The 20,415-nt window shown below is 55.8% G+C and overlaps 1 long non-coding RNA gene and 1 pseudogene across 1 annotated transcript; one reads left to right on the top strand and one right to left on the bottom strand.

Annotated features, from left to right (window-relative positions):
* Window positions 1–6,950: 6,950 nt before the first annotated feature.
* On the top strand, window positions 6,951–12,434 carry LOC147828740 (uncharacterized). The gene is made up of 3 exons (XR_015450209.1): window positions 6,951–8,179; window positions 11,016–11,118; window positions 12,236–12,434. It is a non-coding gene; the product is annotated as an uncharacterized LOC147828740 (long non-coding RNA).
* Window positions 11,770–12,203, bottom strand: LOC147828741 (RNA guanine-N7 methyltransferase activating subunit pseudogene; annotated as a pseudogene).
* Window positions 12,435–20,415: the final 7,981 nt, after the last annotated feature.

Here is a 20,415-nt window from a genome sequence, read left to right as displayed (position 1 = left end):
GGATTCTGGACCCCATATCTTACCCCAGGGCTCCCTACCTGGCCTTCCAGAACCCTCTCATGGGACACCTGATGTCCCTGACCTGGACATCACCCTGCTCTTCCCTCTGGGTCCAGGCCTCAAGCCCTCCTCCCGCTCAGACCTGGAGAGAGGCCTTAAGGGTCTGGGCAGAGAGATCCGAGTGCCAGCCAGCTCCAGGGGACCCACTCCCCCTCCTCCCAGGGGACCTACCCCCTCAACCAGGTCCAGCCCCATGGAGGGAGACAGCAGGAAAGTTCTGGAAGCCGGGCAGCTCCCTGGATCTAGGAAGGGAGGGCTGGTGTCAGAGCGGGTCTTGGACACTGTGGGACAGGGTTCCAGGTCTCTGTCGGCTCTCAGCCCAGGCCCACCTGCTTCCTGCTGGACACTGACCTCCGCAGACCCTTCCCCTCCCTCTTCACTCTCCAGCCCTGAGCTCAGCTGGGGAGGGCGGCTCTGGGTGCAGGAGCTGGGAGCTGACTGACCACCCAAGGGCGATGGGGCAGCTCCTTCCTAGTCCTCTAGGGAACTCGGCCTCCAAGCCTCTGTGTCCTCACCTGGATGACACAGGTGGCCGGCAGCTGGGCAGAGTCATTCTTAGGTGAGGGGACCAGGGGCCAGGCATGGTGGTGCACACCTGTAATCCCAGCACTCTGGGAGGCAGAGGCAGGGGGATCACAAGTTCAAACCCAGCATGGGGAACTTAGCATCTTAGAGTCCCTGTCTCAAAATGAAAAATAAAAGAGGGCTGGGGATGTAGCTCCGAGTGAAGGCCCACGTTCAATGCCCAGGACTGCAAAGATAAATAAGATCGGCTGGCCTGCAGCGCCTCCCTTCCTGGCTCCTGATATCCCTTCTCTAACCCGGGGGAGAGATCAGCCTTGCTTGCATGAGCCAGGGTTAAGACGGAGAGGGAGCCACCGGCCAGGACGGAGCAGCAGGGCAGGTGGCCTGGACGGGTCTCCGCCCCTCCCCTGCCCCACTCTGCAGGCCGCAGTTCCCAGGCAGTAGTCCCCCGACTGGAGGCTCCCTGGTGGAAGCTGCCCTTTCTTCCCTGCATCCCATGTGGCCGTGCTGCTTCCTGCCGGGCGCTGGGTGAGGGAGCTGCCCAGGGTGTGGCTTGCCAGAGCATCTGGAGGCAAACACTGAACCTCGCCAGGATGTCAGGCCCCTCACTGCCCCTCTGAGTTCCAGATTGCAAGTGGGTGTCTCAGTTCCTGGGCTAGAGTGGGGCACCAGGCACCCGAGGGGGCGGTGGGCTTCTCCAGGGACGGCCTCACTCCGGGTGTCTTGTGGTGGGGCCAGCCCCGCCTCCCTGCCCCACCAGCCTCGGGACCCTCGAAGGTCACAGCACGGTGGCCGGTCTCTGAGATGCTCAGATGCTGTCCCCCGTCTTCACACTCTTGGGGACTCCCCACACCCCGAATCAGGCGGATCCCTGTGACGTCTGGGGCGAAGGCACAAAGTCCTGCCTCTCCCATCTTGCCTTCTGGCTTCCTCGGCTCAGGGGGAAGCTGGTCACCACTCCGTGAGCAGCCCTGGGCCAGCCTGGAGGAGCTGTGTGAAGGGCACTGGAGGCCCCAGGCGACACCACAGGAGCTGGCCCCTGGGCAGCAGGTCCCATGGTGCGGGCAGAACGTGCCGTGAATGCAGCCGGCTGACACTGACAGCAGCCTCTGAGACAGACCCGGGTGCGAGAACTTGGCCTGCCTCTCCCGGTTCCTGACCTGCAGAAACTGACGATAAATGGTGATCCCCGCTTTAACAACCAAGTTTTGGGGTGAATGTCAGTGCAGCCAAAGTGAGAATGCCCAACTCGGTGAGGGAGCTGAGCCTCAGTGGCCTAAGGTGCATCATCCCTCCGACAGCAAGGAGCCTAAGACACAGCCCTGTACTGTAACGCGTCGGTGAGGTGCAGCTGTCAGCCTTGCCCTGTTCTGTGGCTTGCGAGCCAGTCTGGGAGGTACTGATGCCAACAAGGGGGTTACAGGGAGCGGGGCCCCGGAGCCACCTCAGGTGTGATCGAGGGTACTAACAGGGGTGTCCTCCCCCTGCCACGCTTGGTATCTGGTCTCTGGCCTGTGCTCTCCACCAGGCAAGGCACAAGCTAGCTTCCCAATATCTAGTCAGGACTCTGCTTCAGGATGTTATTCACACATCACAACCTAGGAGTAGCCACTGTCAGGCGGGCACCCTGGTTACACGCCCAAGGACAGTCAGCAGCTCCTAGGACTGCCGGACGCCCATTGAAACTGCCCGGGGGGCCCGGGGTAGCTCGGTGGCACCGCCCTGCCTAGCAAGTACAAAGTCCTGAGTTCCATCCCTGGTATCACAAAAAAACCCACACAACTGCCTTAGCAATGAGGAGGGGGTTATATTACCCACTCACGTGACCAAAACACACAGGTGAGAGCACAGCTTCCAGACTCTCCAGCGGTGGACCCCACCCGAAAGCTTCCTCCATCTCCCAGGCCTGCGGGCTCTGCCCAGCCTCTGCTCTCCAGTGGGCTTTCCAGAGCGTGACGCCCTGGGAAGGGCTCAGCCTGGGGCTGGCCAGGGCTGCTGGGGTCTTGTCCCCAGTCTGGACCAAAACAGGTACGCATGTTCTGATGGGCCAGCCCTCAGACCTGGGGCTCTGGGCCCCCAGAACCCCCACAGAGAGGCACAAGCACCCGGGGACCCTTCAGTCCCATCCTGAGCCCTGTGGGCCAGCGCAGTGGAGAAGCAGCAGCAGGACGCTCCAACCGAGCAGAGGCAGCGGGTGCTCAGGCCGGGGGCAGAGCCAGGCCTGGTGCAGGAGTAGGAAGAGGGGAGCCCTTGGGAGGCTGTGAGGTATTGAGGGCTCCCCCTTTCTCAGTGTGGCTGAGGCCACTGAGAAAGAGGCTTCCATCGTTGCCCTCCTGCCCCTCTGTCCTGTGAGGACGCTGCCTTTGTCCTCTCTGGAGGATGTAGCAGCAAGGTGCCACACTGGACACAGCGTGGTCCTCCCCATCCCGGACCCTGCTGCTGCCTCCGTGTTGGGCCTACAGGCTGCACAACTGTGAGATGCCGACGCCTGCTGTTTGTACTGACCTCATCTCAGACCCTCTGTGACCGCAGCAGAGTGAGACACCAGCCACTGGGACAAAAGTCAAAGGAGCTGGCAGCCAGCAGACACCGAGTGCCTTCTTGTTGAGACAGGGTCCTGCTATGCACGTCAAGCTGGCCTTGAACTCACTATGGAGCCCAGGCCGACCTTAAACTCAAAGTGATCCTCCTGCCTCAGCCTCCTGAGAGCTGGCATCGCAGGTGTGTCCCGTCGTGCCCTGCTGAGCGTCTTTATGGACTTCAACCCCACACAGCAACCCAGCAACTGCAGGAACAGCTTTCCACCTAACGATGCAAATTTATCCAAAGGGAGAGGAGGGGAAGGGGAAGTAAACCGAATTAAGGTATGTTTGGTACATGTTCCAACTCCCTACAACGGAGGTAATCATTATGTACTGCAAACTTGAATAAAAAATGTTTAAAAATTTCTGGGTGTAGTGTCACATGCCTGCAATCTCAGCACTTGGGAGGCTGAGACAGGAGGAGTTCCCCAAGTTGAGGCCAGCCTGAACTACATAGTGGGACCCTGTCTCCCCCCAAAAAAATTAACAATTAAATACACACATGCACTTGATGTCTTATCAGTCATTCCTCTTCTGGTCATAAATTTTGCCAGAATAAATGATAAAGTCAGTCACCTCCAACATACCCAGGGCCCCAGGGGCAGAGATGCTTGAGTGTCGTTCACCTCATAGCCTTTCCAACAGTGCCCCCTTGGATTTGTGCAGTGTGCAGCCTGTACAACCTACATGTTGGTGGTCCTGAGTCATATAGTTTATGTAGAGCAGTAAAGAAAAGACAGAGGGAAAGGGGCTGGTAGTGTAGCTCACTAGTAGAGCACATGCTTGGCATGCATGAGGCCTTGGGTTCCATCCCCAGCACTGGAAAGGGGGAATAATGGGAGTGATTAGCTAACAGAAGATTAAAATGTCCATAATAAAAAGGAAAAGCGTGGGTCGCCCTTCGTCTTGGCACAACTGTCATTTATGACTTCCTCCTTCTGCCCACTGTCCTTGTCCTCTCTGTCCTTGACGGGTCCCTCATTCGGTCTCTCCCTGCTTGAGTCACCCAGTCTGTACAGGGTCCCCTCTTCCTCCAGCCCCCAGCTGCAGGGCGGGCTGCCAGGCTAGGGTGGGAGATGCCATCTGGTGGTGGGGTTCCTAAGCGGCCAGAGCAGGGACCCTGAGGTGCTGGAGCTACTGGGCTTCACCACTGCAGTGTGGACACGAGAATCAATCCAGGTAATGGGATTACATAAACTACACACACTGCGCTGGGCGTGGTGGCGGACACCTGTGATCCTAGCACTTGGGAGGCCGAGGCAGGAGGATCTCTGCAAGCTAGAGGCCAGCCTGAAGTACAGAGCAAGACCATCTGAAAAAAAAAAAAAGGAAAGACTAAACACACCCAAGAGCCCAAGCAAAACTGGGTGAACCTGAACAAAGCTGCAGACCGTAGCACGGTCATACCCAGCTGTGAAGCTGGACGCCAGGGTTTTGTTTCATTTTGTTTTTCTCGAGATGCACTATGGCTCTCACTGTGCAGCCCAGGCTGGCCTTGAACGACCAATCCTCCTGCTTCAGCCTCCTCCCGCTTGCTGGGATTACCAGAGCAAGCCAAAGCCACCATGCTCAGCTGTATTGTGGTTTTTAAGAATGTTTGGGGTGGGTGCTGAGTGAAGTGTGCATAAGACCGAGAAGTTTGTTTTCTTTCTTTCTTTCCCTTCCTTTCTTCCTTTCTTTCTCTCTTTCTTCGGGAGTGGGGGGTTGTGCTGTGGATGGAATCCAAGGCCTTATGCACAGTAACCAAGAGCTCAGTCCTGAGCTGGCCACATCCCCAACCCTCTCTGTTAGTTTGTTTTGAGGTGGGGTTTTTTGGTTTTGTTTTTTGTTTTGAGACAGGGTCTCACTGCAGAGTCCAGGCCGGCCTTCATAGCACAGGCTGGCCTGGAACTTGCAGCAATCCTCCTGCCTCAGCCTCCCAAGTGGAGCGATGAAATTACAGACACCCACCACCACGTCTGGCTCTGTGTTTGTTCTTACAAATGCATGTGAATCTATGATTCTCAATAAAAGTTTCAATGGAAAAAAAATGTGTTTCAAGTACCAAAGTGTCTTTGGGGCTACTCTTTCATGCTCCCACAGCACAGGCTTATAACACCCACCCCCAGCAGGCAGAACCCCCTCTAGGGCCTTGGGGCTTGGCCCAATGGCTGCCCCACCTGGGTGCCCCACGGAGGCTCCATTGACCAGTTAGCACCTGGACCCAGCCGGAAGCACCTGGGAAGCAGCAGGCCTGGTCCCAGCCCCAGTGCCCCTCTGTGAGTGAACCCCAGCAACCAGCAACGTCAGGAGACACTGTACCCACTTTACCCTGTGCAGACACCCTGAGATGAGCCCACCACAAGGCTTCTCAAGATGCTTTCCAAACAACCCACAAACCTCCCAGCCAGCCCCTTGCCTCTCTCCCTCCTGATCCTGCCCCTTGACTGGGCCTCACAGAATCCCAGCTGCCCAGGGCAGGAACTCCAAGGCCAGGATGGTGCCCCCAGGCCCCGCTCTTCTGAGTAGCAGGTGGGGGCCAGGTGCATCCCAGCATCTGGAAGCCCGGACCCTGCACAGCTGTCCAGGGACTCTGGGCTTTCAGGGAAGGAGGCTTCCTGTCTGGGCTTCACCCCCCAGGATGCAGGCCATCTGAGATGCCCGGGGCCCCTGTCTGCTGCTGAACCTCTAGAACCTCTCCTCCTCTTGCCATCTCTGAGGGAGCAGGACCCTAAACCCAGCAGGGTCTGAGGCAGCTAGAGGTTTGGGGGGGCGAGTGGGCTCAGGGTCCGGGCTTCCTTGGCCTCCCAAGAACGAGGAGTCCCCAGGGAAGGGGAAGGGAAGAGGACCCAGCAGCCCTTGAGGAGAACGCTCTGACTCTGACTCCTCCCCGTGACACCCCCTTTCTGGCTGTCCCAGAAGGAGCAGAAACCAGGCCAGAGCACCAGGGCTTTAGTGAGGGGACACACACCCCTCTTTCTGCTTGGGGTCCAAGAAAGGGGCCAAGCTGAAGTTAAACTGGGGTGGGTGGGTGGATGGGTGGAGTACGGTCAACCTCCTAGGTAAGGGGTCTCCCTCCGCAGCCAGCCCCACCTCTCTCTCCTTTCCCTTCTCCCTTCTCCCTCTCACCGGCTGGACTGCGGGCGTCCAGGGCTGGGGGCCACTGCCAGCCCCCTTAGCGGGAGGGAGTCCCTCTCAGGCACTTCCTGCTGCCCTCCCCAGGCCCCAGGGCTCTGCTCAGGGGGCCACAATCAGCCTCGCCCTGGCTGCCCCGACTCCCCGCCCTGGCTGCGGTTAGGTCTCCTTTTGAGTGCGTTTGCCCGTCACGTAAATCCCTGAAAAGCGCGGGGAGTGCGTAGGTAGAGGCAGAGGATAGTTCCAGCGAGGGGAGGGGTGCCCGGCAGTGGGGACGGACGGGCAGGGTCCGGGGCGGGGGTCGACGCACCCTCGTTCGCTGGCAGGGCTCTTGGGGAGGACCGAGTGCTGGTGACCCGGCCCTGAGGACCGGAGGGCGCGGCGCTGCCCATGGCGGGAGCAGCAGGGCGCGGCATGGACCGCATCGATTGCTGCTGCAGTGCAGACCGCGCGGCCAGCAGCGTCTCTGCGCGCAACTGTGCACGCCCGTGCCCGGCCGGGCTGTCGGGAACTCGGGCCGGGTGCGCTCGCTCCGCTTCCAGGAAACGCGCTCCCGAGTGAGGAGCGCAGGGCGCCTGCGGCCCGGACCGCCCTAGGGGGCGTGGGGCCGGGGAAGCCTCGGGGCGGGGCGCGGCGGGGTGGGGCGGGGCACAGCCTCGCCTCTTTCCCGGTACCCAGTGGGGAAGGCGGCTCCCCGCCAGGCCCAGGGGGAGGGAAGGTGGGGAGTCCCGCCTGCAGTCCCGCCCGCTCGGGCCCAGGTGGCCGGGGCGGGCCGAGGAGGGGCTGGTGAGCCTGGTCCCCACCGGGAAACCCCTCGGCCCGCGCCTGGCGGCATTTATTGAGCACCTATGCGGGGCAGGCGCCAGGTGCAGCTGCCCGGAGGCGGACAGACTTCTCCCTTCCAGCAAAGTGTTTCAGAGCCTGCCTATTTGTTTATTTATTTTTTTATAGACACTTTACTACTGGGCTTATAGGGTATGCATCCAAAAAAGTTGAAAGATAGGATGACGGTTGTTGCTTTTTATGTGTTTCTTTCCAGTGCCCGTGAGCTGTCACACTCAGATCCCACCTCGGACCTGGGCTCCGTGGCTGTGCCCCGGCTGGAGAAAACACTCCACCTATTGTGTTCAGATGATCCTGCCCAGCTGCCTTTTGGACGCTGGTCTCAGCCCTCAGCATAGGGTAGCCGCGGGCACAGGAAGGGTCTGGCCCAGGGACCTTGAGCCTCTCTGAGCCTCAGTTTCTCCTGCAGAATGGAAGAAGCGTGGCTGGCCCTGCGGGTAGCCTGGCCCTGCCGCCAGCTGGGCACAGGCTCAGTGAGGAATAGGCAGCCCAGACTGTATGGCTAAGTGATTAGGGGCCCTCCCTGGAGGGCCAGGCGGGGTTCTGCAATGCTTTGTGCAGATTCTGAGAAAAAACCCCAAAAGAACCCATTTGCTGTGGCGAAGGACAGGATTCCACATCACACAAGTGAGGGGCTGCAGAGGGGAAAGGCTCATGGAGGACTTATTGAGAGAAGAGTGAGGAACCAAAGAAGTCAGTCAGTCAACAAACATTAGCTGAGCAAGGATTCTGGGCAGGGTGCCGCTCTAGGCAGTGGGCAGCCAGCGGCTCACTCAGCCCTGGTCCTTTACGCGGAAGGGCTCCCTGTCAGAAGCAAGCAGCCTTGTCTCCTGGGAGCACTTGGGCCTTTGGGAAGGGGCAGGACAGGCCCAGGCTCAGAGCCAGGAGGCCACCCCCTGAGGTGTGGTCCCCCTGGGCGGAGAGTGACTCAGGCCCCGCCCAGCCTCCTGCTGCCTGGGTTTGGTTTGTTTAAGAACAAATTAGTCACGGAGCAGGCAGCTTTCCCGAAAATAAAATGAGAATCCCCAGGAAACAGGGAAAATTAAAGGCAGGTGGTGAGTCAGCACGTGCCGCCCCCAGGGCCCCACTTTCCAAGCCTGGTCCTCCGCCCCTGTCCTCCTTGCTGGGTTTCCCTCTCTTCCTTCCCCTCCGGTCCTCTCCAGACTGTTCACCTGCCCTCCTGGCACAGCCCTCCTCTCCCTCCTCCATCCTTCCTTTGGTGTTGATCCTGCACCTGCTGGCTCCAGGCTCCTGCAGGAAGAAAGGAGGCAGAGAAAGCTGCCCCCCAGAACCCCTCCTCATTGGGAAGGGGCCCTTGAAACTTAAGGGGTACAAGGAGCAGATGGCAGTCAGTGCCCTGACCCTGGCCCCCACCCTGGGACAGTGCCAGAGCCCTCAAGGTGTTCTGTCTGCGCCCTCTGGGCCGAGCCCAGGCCCAGAGCCCATTGCCCTCCAGCCAGAGCTTAAGGGCAGTGGGGCTGGGGGATGTTTGGGTTGGAAGGACAAGCTCTGGGGTCCCCTTGCTCCTGCCTCCCTAAATCCCCCCATCCCTGGGTCAACAAGTGAGGGACACAGTGTAGGGACCGAGGCCCCTGGAAACTCGGCCTCTCTGGGCCCCCTGGCCAGAGTAGGTGAGACCTCTGCTCCCAGCAGGACAAGTCTCTGCAGGGCCGGAGCCCCTTAGTGCAAGGGCCCAGCCTTTCCAGTGCCCTAGTCCATCCCCCAGCTGGAAGCCTTGCTCTTATGGTTCCCCCAGGGGCTCTGCACCTCCTAGACCCCTCAGGAGCCAGGAGAGGCCTGGTCACAGGCGGGCTGGGGTCTCTTGTCTCTCCAGCCACTGTCCAATCTCCATCTGCAGCTCTCCATGAATAATTTAGTTGTTCGAATTACAGTAAAGAGCTTCTCAGTCTCCCTTCCCAAATCGTTAAGAGCTGATACCAGGCGTCTTGGTTCCTTCTGAGGAAAGTCCCTTTCCCAGTGAAACTGAGCCTTGTGGGTGGGGATACCCCCCCCCTGCCCCAATCATTAACCAATATCTGACAGTAACAGGCAATTGACTTTTTAAAAAATCTTGGCTATAAAAAAATGGATTGACCCATTAGCTGCCAGTTCTTGGGAGCAGAAAAGTGTAGCCCCACTACAGGTGGGGTAGGGGGGCTGCCCTAGAGACAGCTCCAGGTGCTGATGGGGATCCCAAGTCTCGACTGTAGGTCTCTGGGGGGTTGGGGACACAGGAAGGAACTCGCAGAGCCTGGTGGAGCAGTGAGGGGTGTGATGCTAGCTGGATGGTATGTGTGTGCATTGTGTGGGTGTGCATGTGCCAAAGCGTGCATGGGTGTGCAGGAGTGTACATGCATGTGTGCATGTGTGTGTGTGCACATGCATGTTTACAGGCACCCCTGCATGGCACAGCTGGGCTGTGTGGGTGGGGACCAGGCCGGCCCAGGCTCAGGGACAACTGTACCCTTCATGTTTTCAAAGCTGGGAAAGTTGGGGTGGAGAGTCTGGGTGGGGCTGGTTTGGGCCTCCCAGTCAGGTGATTTGCGGGCAGGGAGAGGAGGGGCTTTAAGAAGTTTGGAGAGAGGGAGGGACTGAGAGAAAGGTTACGGGTGGGGACTTTGGCTGGAAGAGTCCATGAATAGCAGGGCAGTAGCCAGGCCCTGGGGGTTCTGGGTCCCTGGAGCCAAGGGTGGTAGGAGGTGGGGCCTGCTCAGGGGAGCCCAGGGGTGAGTTAGCTGTGGTGCCTGAGGGAGGGGTTGGGAGCTGGGGTCAGAGACCCAGCCCTGCAGAATGAGGGCCCCCACAGCCCAGACTGGCAGGATGGGAGGGTGGGAGGGTGGGGGCTGACCCCCAGAGCGCGGGGGGGGGGGGGCAGCAGGAGGTGCAATCTGCAGAGAGGCTGGCTGCCAGCAAGCACCCCTGGCCAGGGACAGGCGTGTGCTCCACGTGGCCTGCTCCTGCCCCAGCCACGGGACCTGCTGTCCACCCTCCCAGCAGGGGCCCCCTAGGGAAGAGACCCCCGATACCTGTGCAGATACCACACAGGTGAGGCCTGAGAGGGAGGAGTGCAGATCTTCATCCTCCAAGCTCCACCCCACCCTACCTGTTTCTAGAGTTATTGTCCCGGACATCCCAGGGGCAGCTGCCCACCTCTGGATTTGCACATCTGGGTGGGATGAGGAAGGACCCAGCTGTCTGCCTTACAGTGGAGAAGCTGCCTGCTGCCTGCTCTGAGCCGTAGGCATCACCCCACCCCAGGGCTACCCAGAGGTACACCAGACTCCAATTTCCCCAGCGAGACAGGGTGGCCAGTGCCGGTGTCCCCTCAGAGCTTCCAGCGGTCCAGCCTCCACAGGAGCCCTGCCAAAATACTCATCCCTCTTGGCAGCATCTCCCAGGATCATGTGGGGGCCACCTGTGACCCTGGCACCCCAGATCGGCTGCATCAGCACCACCCACTTGTGCTGCCAGAGCCAAAGTAGAGAGAACACCCAGTGGCCTGGGCTGGGGCTTTAGGGACGGCAGCCCTGGTAACCTCCTCTCCCCACCAACCCAGCTCACCTTGGTCCTGGCAAAGAGGAAGGGGCCGGCAATCCCCACAGAAGAAGGGAGGGAGTTGCCTGATTTCCTTGGACGGGAGGGTGCATCCTGGTTTCCCAGCCTCCAGCCCCATCTGCAGCTCCTTGTGTCCCGGGACACACAGAGAGGGACTCATCGGTTCCTCCTGTGTCCCCACCTGTCTTGAGTGGGAGGTATTCAGGTGGCTCCTGGCTGATGGCAACCGAGCAGAGCCTACCTGCCTGCAGCTTGTCCTCCGGGTGGGAATGACAGGGGCCTTCTCTGGTGTCAAGACGGAGTGGCCTTTACAGCCCCCCACCTCTGCTCCTGCAGGTACTCTGCCAAAGCCGGGAAAGTTCCACTCTCTCTCTCCTGAGAGCCTTCCAACATGCCTCTCCTAGGCTGGGCCCAGCAGGCTTTCTCAGAAAAGGGCCAGGTGAGAGCCAGGCATGGGATTGCACCTGGAATCCCAGCACCTGGGAGCTGAAGCAGGAGGACTGCAAGTTTGAGTGCAGCTACTTAGCCAGACTCTGTCTCAAATTTTAAAAATTAAAAAATGGCTGAGCTGTAACTAAATAGGAAGGTCCTGGGTTCGTTCTCCACTACTACAGAAGGTGGCAGGGGGAGGGTGGTAAATTTTTTTAAAATTTTTTTATTTCTGTCTTAGAACTTCTGGAGGTCAAACAAAGAAAATATACAAAACTCAAGTGCAAGGTCCCGATCCCTGGTACCAAAACAAAAACAAAAACCTCTGGGCCGGGGATTTAGCTCAGTAGTTCTGCCGCCTGCCTTGAATGCATAAGGACCCCAGTTTGATCCCCGGTACAAAAAACGAAACAAAACAAAACAACAAAAAAACCCCTCAAAGCACTATGAAGTCTTGAAATAAAGAATCTGAAGTAAAAGTCAAGCAAGATAATCCACAGTGTTTTTAGGGGAGTAGTTTTAGGGTTTTATTTTTTGTTTTGTTTTTTTTGAGACAGGGTTTCACTATAGAGCCCAGGCTGGCCTCAAACTCTCATCAGTCCTCCTGCCTCAGCCTTCCAAGTGCTGAGTTTACAGGCATGCACCACCACTGCCGGTTAAAAAGTCTCAAGTTCCAAAACATTAATAATCCGTTCTCTAACATGAGATGGAAAACTGTGATCAACAGGATGCACATGAATTTTTGTCAAATTAATAAAGTAAATGGCTTCACTAAAAGATGTCACCAACATCTCTGTCAGTGGTAACCACAGGGGAGCCGCTGGTTATAACTGTGTTGTCCATGTTGTCTGTGCTGTAATTGTTACCCCAGGATTGTCCATGCCACTGGTTCTACCGATTTTGTCACTTGCCAACCCTGTCTGCTGTCCCTCCCTCTAAACTGTCCTCCTGCAACCCATTGCCGCGGTTCTTTGGTTCCCACCAGCTCTGCCATTCCATTCCCCGATAACTGGAGGGGATTCAGGAGGACATTTCAAATATTCCTGGTATTCTTTGTCATCTTTTCTGACTGTTTGCAAACATCTCTTCAAAACTTGGAATAACCTTAAAATTGTCAATCTTCCCAGGGGCTGTGTCCAGCTCTGGCTGAGCTCACAACTGAGTCTCCGGTCTCTAGTGAGAGAGCCGCCCCAGCTTGTACACAAGGATGCCTGTGCCAATAAAGCTTTATTTATGGATGCCGAAGCTGGGATGTCACACATTTTTCATGTGTCATGAAATATTCTTTTCCTTCTGATCTGTTTCCCAACCATTTAAAATGTAAAAATCATTCTCTCCGGGCGGAGCTGGCCCAGGCAGGAGGCAGGGTCCGGGCTGCAGGCTGCAGTGCCCCGCCTGGCCCAGGCCACCCAGGCTGCAAAGCATCCTGCCCCTGCCCCTGAGCGCAGCATGAAGGATGTGCTGCACACCCTCCAGTGCCTCTCTCCTGGTAGGCGGCCTGGCCCAGGGCCTGGTGCACAGTAGGTTCATGGTAACCGTTGAGACGCGTCCTGTGGAGACTCATAGCACCCAGGCAAGGCACAGCTACCATCCCCAATTTATTTGTAGGGAGAGGAGGAGCCCTGGGAATTGAACCCAAGGCCTTCACACTGAGCTACATCCCCAGGGATTTTTTTTTTTTCATTAAGCTTATTGGTACATTTTAGGGATACAATACGGTTACATTCATCATTGGGATCTTATACCTTTACATGACGTATCTTGGTTCTTATTTTTCCTCCATTCCCCTCCCAGCGATTTTTAAATTTTTTATTTTGACCAGGCATGGTGGCACATGGCTGTAACCCCAGCACATGGGAAGCTAAGGCAGGAGGATTGCTGCGAGTTCCAGGCCAGCCTGGGCTACATAGTAAGTTGAAGGCCAGCCTGAACTACACAGAGAGACCTTAAATTTTGAGACAGTGTCTTGCTATGTGGCTGAGTTACCCAGAATGGGCTTGAACTTGCAATCCTCTGGCCTCAGCCTCCCAGAGCACTGGAGTTACAGCTGTGGACCACCAAACTTGGCTGAGCCCCATTTTATAGATGAGGTCATGGAACCCCAGAGAGGCCAAGGGACTTGCCCACGGTCACCCAGCTAGCTGAGGCAGAACAGGAACTGAGCCTGCGCACTGCTTCCAGGGTACTAGGCCTCCTGGGGAGGTAACCAGGGCCAGAGCAACTCGGACTGCCTCCGTCCTTCTAATCTGCTCACTCCGTGCTGACGTGGCTCCTGTGGACCAGAGTTCTCCGTGGTTCTTTTCCAGGGCAAGATCAGGTCCCCAGGGCTCTGGTTCTGCTTTCTCCACAGCCCCGGATCCAGGATGGGACTGATTCTGGATCCCCCGTTGGGCAGCGACACACCCCTCCCCCAGCTTTTGTCCAAGCCAAGAACCACTCTTTGTGTCCTTCTGTGTCCCTCCTCTGTGGACTCGATGTCCCCGCTGACCACGGCCTCGGTTCAGCCCCACCCGCTCAGCCACAGCCCGGCCCTCTGTCCGGCATTGTGTCCCCACATGTCTGAGGGGGACCCTAACCCTGACACCCTCCCACTCCCAGGGTCAGCCTGGGAACTGGGTGCTCCTGGGCGGCCAGGTCGAATGGATGCACAGGTGGCCAGCTGTGGTCTGCCTTCCCATGGTGGGGTCGGGGCAGCCTCTCCTTTGGACTTGTAGGCAGTGACCCGGGCCCAGAGTGGTCACTGCTACTCTCTGCTCCCTTCCACTCTTTCCCACAGAGCCTCCTGGCTTCAGGGATTCCCATCACCTCGGCCAGAGTTCATCGGAAGTCCCCTCTGCCCCCTTCCCTGTCCTGTCCCCTGGAGGCAGGCAGGCGAGGAGGAAGAGACCGGTTCCTCACAGAGCTGGAGAAGGAAGATAGTGTGTGGGGGTCCTCTTGAGGGTTGGGTGGGGTGCAGGAGGTCAGCATAGGGGTGCCACAGGGGAGAACCGTGCGGAGACATCGAAGTCTTGGGGGCAGTAAGCTGAGCGGGCCCACATCAGCAGCCAGCCACTGTCACCCTTGGCTCAGCTGGGCCGGGGGTTCAGAGGAGGAGGCAGGCAGAGGAGTTGGTTCTGCGGAACCAGATGTTCCTCTCCTCTGCCCCCTCCCTCCTCCTGGTGACAGCAGCCAGAGAAAGCTGGGCTTACGGCCGGCCAGGGCAGAAGTGGCCCTCTGGTGTCAGTCCTGTCCTGAGCCATCTCCCTGCTGTCCCGGGAAGATGGGGACAGGATCCCCAGGCCAGGGGCAGGGGCAGCGTTAGACACTTGAGAATTGAGGAAGGGAAAAAGGAAGGAGGGAGAGGGCAGATGGAAGGAGGAGGGGAGGGGAAGGGAGAAGAAAAGGGAGAAGAAAAAGGGAGAGAGGGGAGAGGAGAGAAGCGGCCCATGAATATCCTCCTGAAATTTCCCAAATCCTTCCGTGTCTATTCGCTTCTTTCCTTGCTCTTTGGTGGTATTGTTCTCCCTCGCACCAGTGCTCATTTATCTCCTTGCAGTCTCCCTGGCCTGGCCCCAGGTCCAGCTGGGATTGGCAGCCCTGTGCCCGCAAGCCCGTTGCCTTGACAACAGCCCTTTGTTAGGCACCAGCATCTGAAAATGTCAAACCATTTCCAGTGGGTCAGACCCAGTTCCCGCCCCTTCTTCCCCTTCTCCTTTTTCAATTCCAGTTGCTGCTGCCCAAGTCACAAACTTCCTCTGTCTCCATGGGGACAGAGGAGGGCTGTCTCTCTTTTTCCATCCCAAACATCTGTCTCCATAAACAGTTGTGTGCTCACGACGCCCCTCCTTCTGGCTGAGGCCTGGGGAGGAAGTGCTTTGTTTATTTAGAGGGGTTGGTTTCCTCACTAGCTCCTCTTGGGGTTGGCCCCAGGGCTGGATGGCTGCAGCCCTGGATGCTGGGAGCCCTGGGCATGTGGCCAGCACTTTTGCTCCACTGGGGCAGCTTTCCACTCAGGCATCGGTAACCTCGGCTCTGCTTTGCTAGCTGGTTGCCTTATGTAGGTTATTTAACCTCTCTGAATTTGTTTCCCCTCGATGAAGCAGGGATTCTCACAGAGCTGTCAGGCAGGTATTGAGATCATCAGAGCTCAGGAACCTTCAGGAGGCCCCCATATCAAAAGGCTCTGGCAGTAGTCGACGCTCCCTCCCAGTGAGTGTCTGGGTGAGACGCTACTTTCAGTGGGGACCGGATTCCACCCCAGAGACAGCCAAGCCCATTTGGACCTCAGCGTTTTCGGTTTGCCGGCTGAGGATCCTGGGAGAAGCGACCTTCGACCCAGCTTGAAGGGTCTTTGATTATTTCCAGGAAAAGGGTGGGGTGAGCTGAGAAGCTAGCAGGGTTTCGCTGGAAGGCAGGGCTGGGAAGGCACAAAGTACAGGTCAGGCTCAAGGATGGGGAGTTTGTGGCTCAGCCCTATGGTCACAAGCTGGGGGAATCGCTGCTGAACCACCACAGGATTGGCCCAGCCCCAGCCTCATTGAGGTCACCACAGGAGCCTGGCCTGGCTCACTGGACCCAGGTGACAGTGACACTCCCCAGGGCCTGCCCATGTCTACATCCATTCCAAATCCAGCACCCTTTCTGTGTCTACAATTCTCCATGTGGATCAAGGAGAGAGATCAATTACCCTGTTTCCAGATGGTCAAAGAAGAGCCTTATACACACCCGTTAGCCTCCAAATGAGCTTTGGCTCTGGGGCAGAAGGAATCTACCCCACATCTGGGCGTTGTGGTGCACACCTGTCATCCCAGCACTCTGGAAGGCTGAGGCAGGAGGATTCCAAGTTGTCTCCCAGCCTGGGCAATTTAGACACTTAGAGAGACTCTGTCTCAAAAAACTAAATTTTAAAAGGGCTGGGGAATGTAGCTCAGTGCAAAGACCCTGGGTTCAATCCCCAGCACCCATCCCACGAGAATTCACCTTGTGAATTTGAAGCCAGTTCCTGGCTAACCTCGGGTGGCTCGTCTTTCTGAGACTTGGTTGGATCATCTTGAAATGGATAGCAGGGTACAGTAATTGTCCCCACCAGAGGGGACACTGACAAAGGGCTTAGGGGAAGCCCAGCGAGTGGCTCTGGAAGCTCGGTAACAGCCTTTGCCCCACAGGAGCAGGGCATACAGGGCCTGGGTCTCAGTGCAGCTTCCCGGAAGGCGCAGCAGAACAAGGGCAGCATCGACTAGCCAGGCTTCAGGGGCCAAGAGCCAGCTTCTGTCTGAAGCGGAAGCTCAGGGCTGTCCTCTGCCCCAGCACCCTCTCCATCTGCCTCAGTCTCCTGACTAGGACTCAGCTGGCACCTGTGCGGACCCACAGCAGTGGGGTGGGGGCCCACCCTCCAAATTATTCGGAGCCACCCTCCCTCCACCTGTCCCCAGGTCCTCACTAACGGAGAGCTTGGCAGGGTTTGCTGAGTGGGGACTGGGAAGTGGTAAGTGGACTGTCCCTGGGAGGCAGGGGCTGAGCCGCGTGCGAGTCGATACCCCGTTGTTCACGGACTCGACTTCTCATCACAGAGAGAAAGATACACTGAGAATGTCAAGGTGACAGCAGAGCATCAGGCCCCAAGAATGGGGTCCTTCTTTAGCGTGGGGCTCCGTGTGACAGCCCTGCCCCTGAGTATCTTCTGCTCTCTCCTGGTGTCTTCCAAGAGACCAAATAAACTGAATCTGAGGACAGAGGCTGGGGGAAAGAGGGCCTCTGTCCACCGTTTCCCATGCCCCTAGTCAGAGGCTTGCCCTAGTCAGCAGTCCCTTTGCATAGTGGGCTCTGCAGCAGCAGGGAAACCCCAGGCCAGGTGTGGCCAGGTGTGGCCGGGTAGAGCCCCACAGAGCTGCCTCAGATGGGTAAGGCCAGTGGTGTCTGAGGTAGCTCATGACAGGTGTCAGATACAAGGTGCCCTCTTGTATTGCGAAATACAATGCTTCTGCTGGTGTTTCAAAAGCAGTGCTTTGGGTTTTATGGAACACACGGAAGTGTTTCAGGGTAAAGAGGCATTGTGCCTGTGACTTACACTCCAGTGTCTAAGGGGAGAAAGATGGGGAGAGAGAGAAAAAAAGTAACGTAAGTGTGGTCAGATGGTCACATCCGGGGAATCTGGGTGAAGGATATACAGGAATTCTTTGTAGTATTTTTGCAACTTTTCTGTAAGCCTGAGTTTTTTTTTTTTTTAAATAAAAGGTCAGAATTTCTTGTTTGGGTTTTTTTTTTTTTAAGCATATGATACAATTATTATTCTGGGGGAGAAATGCCCACGCAGAGCCGGGCGTGCTGGCTGGCTGGGTGGGTGCCTCTTGGTGGTTCCAGGTCTCTCAGGAGGGATCTCAACCTCAAGAGAGAGGGGAGGGACACCACAGTGCCAGTATTCCCTCCTGCCACCATCAGGCTCCAGTTTTTCACCCCTGTGGCCAGTCTTTCCCTTTGGGGGGCCGGTGACTCAGGCATGGGTTCCATGTGGCAGGAAGTGGGCACAGTGACTCACGAAGTGGCTTGCATCCTCCCGCTAGAGGCTGGGATAGTGGCTGAGGCCCCAGAAGGCCCCGAGGAGAAGGGGTTCTGCACCCACATTAATGGACAGAGGTGCTGCTCTTGGGGCTCCTCTGCAACTGAGGGCTCTTCTTCACCTCTTGGCTGGTGGAATCTGCCCTCTGCCAGCTCTGCCCACTGCCTGCGGAGTTTTCTGGTCACTTGTGGGCATGGGCATGGCGCTGGACGTGCCTTAAGAATTCCTCACTGTCTGCAGAGCTGGCAATGGTTTCCAAGGCCTCTGACCCTGCTGGCTGCCTCCTGTGCACCGCCACAGGGCCATGTTGGCACTCAGCGGGTGACGCCCTTGTGCCAGCTCCCTGGGGCCGGCACTTCCAGCCTGCGCATGTGCCCACTGCCGGGCTCTTCCGGCTTGCCTTGCGGATGGGTCGGCGCTCCGGATTTGTCAATGATCTGGCCACATTTGGAATAGTCAGTGCATGACACTATGGTGAGGACCGGACTACATCCTTCCTCCAACGTGGCCTGACCTTTCCAGCTTTTCTTCTCTGGACTCCCAGAGCCCTTAGGGCTGGGGATGCTCTGTGTGTAGTTAAGACACGCGAGCTATACCCTCCCTCTCTCATTTACCCTCTGACAGAGAGGGACAGTGAGGCTCAGGGAGGCCAAAGAGCTTGCCCAAGGCCACGCAGCTCTGAGTGGTGAACCCGGGGTTTGAACTCAGGGTCAATTTTTCATGTGTTTATTTGCTATTTCTACTTCTTTGTCTGAGAAATGTCTGTTCATTTCAGATGCCCATTTTTGGATTGGGTCTTTAAATTTGGAAGGTCTGATTTTTTTAAGTTCTTTATATATTCTAGATAGTAGACCTTTGTCTGAGGAGCACCTGGTAAAACATTTTTCTCACGTTGTGGGTTGTCTCTTCACTCTGTTGGTGGTTTCTCTTTCAATGTGGAAGCTTTTTAATAAGATGAGATCCCAGTTGTTGATTCTTTGTGCTAGTTCATGTGCAACTGAGGTTTTGTTTATAAAGTCTTTTCCTACACCAGTGTCTTCAAAAGTTCTACCTAACCTATCTTCTAGCCAATTTAATGTTTCTGTTTTAATATTCAGATCTTAGATCCATTTCGATTTTAGTTTAGTGCATGGTGAGAGATATAGGTCTAGTTTTAATCTTTGGCAAGTTGAAACCCAGTTTTTCTGGCACCATTTATTAAAGAGGCTATCTTTCCTCCAGGAAAGGTGTTTGGCTCCTTTGTTAAAGATGAGGTGGCTGGGTGTGTCTGGAGTTGTTTCTGCATCTTCTAATGTGTTCCACTGATCCTCGGGTTTGTTTCTTTGCCAGTACCATGCTGTTTTTATCACAGTAGCTTTGTAGTATAGTTTCAAGGTGGGGATTGTGATACCCCCTGCCATGTCTCTGTTACCTAGAATTGCTTTTGTTATTCTAGGTTCCAAGTAAATTTTTGGATTGTTCCAAATACTTTTTAATTATCAATTTATTTTGTTTTTACTTGAATCTACTTTCTCTTCTCATCTGCCATCTCTAATTATAAGTCTTCAGTCTTTTGTTCTTTTCTTCTTGGATAATGAGAGTACAATCTCTAGGAGCCCTTGACCCAGGATATAAATGAAGACAAGTTATACTGTCTTTCTAAAAAAGGCTCAGAAGGGCTGGGGTTGTAGCTCAGCTGCACCGCACCTGCCTGGCAAGCGTAAGGTTCTGAGTTCAATCCACAGTACTATCATGGTCACTGGGAAAGTGGCCACTGCTGGGCAGCAGGGGACTATGTGCTCACCGGCGCCCGCCAGTGTTGCCCACCAGCGGTTCGGTTCTCGCAGGTTAAATCATCCAAGCCTCCCTGCCCTTGTGCCACAGACGTAATGCACACTCGAAAACGCCCTGCATCCCGTGGTCTCTGTTTGTCGGATTGTATATTTAACCCTGTTCAATTTCACCTGTGTTGTTCTAGCCCAAGGATGGCGAACCTTTTAGAACTTTCAATGATGCAAACAGTCCTCTGTAACACACATGCCATAGGTTCACCACCACTGTATCTATCCTGTCATCATTTTTGGAGTTATTTTCCAGGTTTATTTGTTTGGGGGTTTTTTTGGTACCAGGGATCGAACTTTCCAGCTTTGTTTATCTAAAAATCTGATCAAGCCAGGCATGGTGGCAAACGCCTGTAGTTCCAGCACTCTGGAGGCTGAGGCAGGAGGATTGCAGTGAGTTCGAGGCCAGCCTGGGCTACATAGTGAGTTCAAGTCCAGCTTGAACTACATAGTGAGACCTAGTCTCAAAAATAAATAAATGAGGGCCTGAGATTTAGCTCAGTGGTTCTGCCACCTGCCTCGAAAGCACAAGGTCCCAAGTTTGATCCCCGGTACCAAAAAAAGAAAAAGAAAAAGAAAAAAAGCAAGAAATAATAAAAATCTGATAACTTTTGTGGTCTTTGTTCAAATTCATTGACAAAAATGTTGAACAATACTTGGTCAGAGCCCTGGGGTACACTTCTAAAGATGTATTTCCACATGGGCATTGTTTACTTTTCCATAGCCTTAGTTTTGTTTGTAGTAAATCTATTTGCTGTAATCTGATTGCTTTCTAGGCTACTTTTTCATGTCTTGCACAATGCTATCACAGGAAGTCAAATGTTTTGATAGAATGAAGCCATTTTATTATATCCAAAGCATATCTATGATCTAACAATTCCATCAAAGAGGAAAAGACTTACTTTGGCCCAAGTTGCTAATAGTAAGCTTACATAGAAAGAAAGAAAGAAAG

The sequence above is a fragment of the Heterocephalus glaber genome, unplaced genomic scaffold (assembly GCF_053883595.1).
Source record: "Heterocephalus glaber isolate CG9 unplaced genomic scaffold, H.glaber_assembly_v1.0 deba00000937, whole genome shotgun sequence".
Taxonomy (NCBI): domain Eukaryota; kingdom Metazoa; phylum Chordata; class Mammalia; order Rodentia; family Bathyergidae; genus Heterocephalus; species Heterocephalus glaber.
This window is presented reverse-complemented; position numbering and strand designations above follow the sequence as displayed.